Source organism: Bombina bombina, chromosome 9, assembly GCF_027579735.1.
Source record: "Bombina bombina isolate aBomBom1 chromosome 9, aBomBom1.pri, whole genome shotgun sequence".
NCBI lineage: Eukaryota > Metazoa > Chordata > Amphibia > Anura > Bombinatoridae > Bombina > Bombina bombina.
The window spans coordinates 21,139,437-21,142,931 of NC_069507.1; positions in this window are offsets into that span (position 1 = coordinate 21,139,437).

The window sequence follows — 3,495 nt, forward strand, 5'->3', positions numbered from 1 at the left end:
TTTATTAAATATTAATTATTTTTCATTCTAATAATTTTCCCGCGCACAAAGCCCTTCCCACCTGAATTCCAGTAATTGCCATCCAGCAGATCAGCCATATCCCACCAGTATTATAGTAATTGCCATCCAGCAGATCAGCCATATCCCACCAGTATTATAGTAATTGCCATCCAGCAGATCAGCCATATCCCACCAGTATTATAGTAATTGCCATCCAGCAGATTAGCCATATCCCACCAGTATTATAGTAATTGCCATCCAGCAGATCAGCCATATACCACCAGTATTATAGTAATTGCCATCCAGCAGATCAGCCATATCCCACCAGTATTATAGTAATTGCCATCCAGCAGATCAGCCATATCCCACCAGTATTATAGTAATTGCCATCCAGCAGATCGGCCATATCCCACCAGTATTATAGTAATTGCCATCCAGCAGATCAGCCATATCCCACCAGTATTATAGTAATTGCCATCCAGCAGATCAGCCATATCCCACCAGTATTATAGTAATTGCCATCCAGCAGATTAGCCATATCCCACCAGTATTATAGTAATTGCCATCCAGCAGATCAGCCATATCCCACCAGTATTATAGTAATTGCCATCCAGCAGATTAGCCATATCCCACCAGTATTATAGTAATTGCCATCCAGCAGATCAGCCATACCCCACCAGTATTATAGTAATTGCCATCCAGCAGATCAGCCATATCCCACCAGTATTATAGTAATTGCCAGTAACATCAGTCATGGTTAGCTCACATCCATAATGAGAGCTTTCTGATATAAACTGAATTCATGACACCAATGTCTGTTCATGATCATAAGTAGTTTTGAATAATTCCTAACTGGGGAGGTGACTTGGAAGTCGTGTGGTTGCCCTTTTAAACATAATTCTTTTTTTCCACTTTCTGCCTCTCTGTTTTTAGCTCAAAAGTTGGCACTCACCCTTCATCTGTCATTTGGAAGTAGTCTCTCAGTTCTGTCATTCAGTTAGATAATTCCAAAAATAATTCTTAAAAATGTGTAAATATATACATAATGTAAATTTAGCTATGGTTATACTAGTTATGTACAGTATGTGTGTGTGTGTATATATATATACATAATGTAAACTTAGCTATGGTTATACTAGTTACGTACAGTATGTGTGTGTGTGTATATATATATATATATATATATATATATACATAATGTAAACTTAGCTATGGTTATACTAGTTATGTACAGTATGTGTGTGTGTGTGTGTGTATATATATACATAATGTAAACTTAGCTATGGTTATACTAGTTACGTACAGTATGTGTGTGTGTATATATATATATATATATATATATACATAATGTAAACTTAGCTATGGTTATACTAGTTATGTACAGTATGTGTGTGTTTATATATATATATATATATATATATATATACATACACACAAATATACATTATACAGGTTTATACCTTTTAAAAAAAATCATGTTAGTGGTCCACAGGATTCAAAATTGTGAGTTTAGTGGTCCCTGAGGTCCGAAAGGTTGGCGACCCCTGACCTAGAGCACCCTGGCATTAGCTGTTCTCTTGGTGAGAGTGCACACATCTTGCTGTCTTATATATATATATATATATATATATATATATATATATATATATATATACACACACACAATAGAGCCCTTTCTAGTCAAACACCTTTTCATATACCATATAACTTTTAAAATATTTTTATCAGATAAGTGTATATATGAGTGTAGCACTTTATTTTAATGTATTTATATTGAAGACCAGTGAGTGCTTTATTATTCGTTTGGATTATTTATATATATATATATATATCTATATATATATATATATATATATATATATATATATATATATATATATATATATATATATATACAATATAGTCCTTTCCATTCAAACATCTTTATATATATAATTGGAAATTAACAACAAAATATCAGCAATTTCTATATCTTGGCCCATACCCTGGGTAATACTTACCAGTAGACACCCCTTCTCCTGAGGGGTGTGGACAGAGCTATCCACTCCCCTCATTTACATAAAAGTCCAACGGAGACACCGCATCAACCTCCTCTTAGAGATGTCCAGCCAGAAACAGGTGAACCAACCAGGGGAGGGAACCTGGTAAGTATTACACAGGGTATGGGCAAAGATATAGAAATTGCTTATATTGTGTTGTTAATTTCTAACTATCTTGGCCCCCCTGGTAATACTTACCAGTGAGAGAATACAGAGCAATCTTAAAAGAATGGGTGGGAAATAAACACAGAGTACACAATAATACTACAGAAAAAATATAAATATTTATTCCATAACAACAGAGGATAATATCTTTCGGCCAAATTTTGCAGCAGCTGATCGACGAACATCTAGCTTATAATGTGAAATAAAAGTATTGTATGATTTCCACACTGCGGCTTGACAGATTTCTTTTGGAGATGTAACGGTACCAACAGGATACCAGGGGTTAACACCAGATGAACAATGTCCTGAATATGGGATCAGCAACTCACAACCCAGCCAGTTTTCAGGTTGTGAGCTGTGAGCTCTGTCTCCCTCCATCAGCTCGGCAATTAATATACCTTGGGTTTGCTGCTGGCTATCTTTCCCCTGGCTTCTAGCAGTTCCTTTAACGTTTGTCTCTTTAGCTTAGAATAATCCGTCTCCATTCACTTCGGTAGTCGGTTCTTTCGCTGTATTCTGCTTGCCATTCCCTTTTCTTATTCGGCAGTTACAATTGCACGAATTGCGCTTTTCGGCTGTAAGGTCGGATCCCCCGCTTGCCACCAATTGTAGCGGAGGGCAATATTAAAATCTACGATCTCCGCAAGTATAACCGGTAAATCCCCAGTCAGCGCTGAAAAGTAAGGCAATATCCCAATACTCCCAATAACCGGACAAAACACTGTTTGGGAGTCAACAACTCACAACCCAGCCAGTTTTCAGGTATCCACAATCCCTTCATACTGACATAGGGTGCCCTTGAGTTGCTGCACCTCACTATGAGCCAGCGTCAGCTTCTCCTCAAGTGTCACTAAGTTTGTCTTTAATGTTTCATGTCCCACTCTCAAGCTGGTGTTTTCTGCAGTCTGTCGGTGCAGCTTGTCTAGCAGAGATTCACTTTCTAAACGTGCTTTTTCCTCTGCGCTCCTCTTCTCCTTCATCAGCGCATTGTAACGGGACTTCCACGTATCAATAGCGGATAGAGATTTACTGAGCTCAGCGTCCTGGGGCTTAGCAGCAGGTGGGTCAGTCTCGGCTGCACGGATCTGGGCACGGGTAGTCACAGGGTTAACATCAGCGGGACCCATAGGAGCGTAGGCAGAATCAAGGGGGGCCAAGTTATTTCGAAGGAGAACATCAGCAGGTAAGTCCTTCTTGACCCCCACATTCACAGGTCTAGCACCCACTCCCCAATCCAACTGTACCCTGGCAACAGGTAGGCGGAACACAGCTCCCCCTGCTACCCTCACAG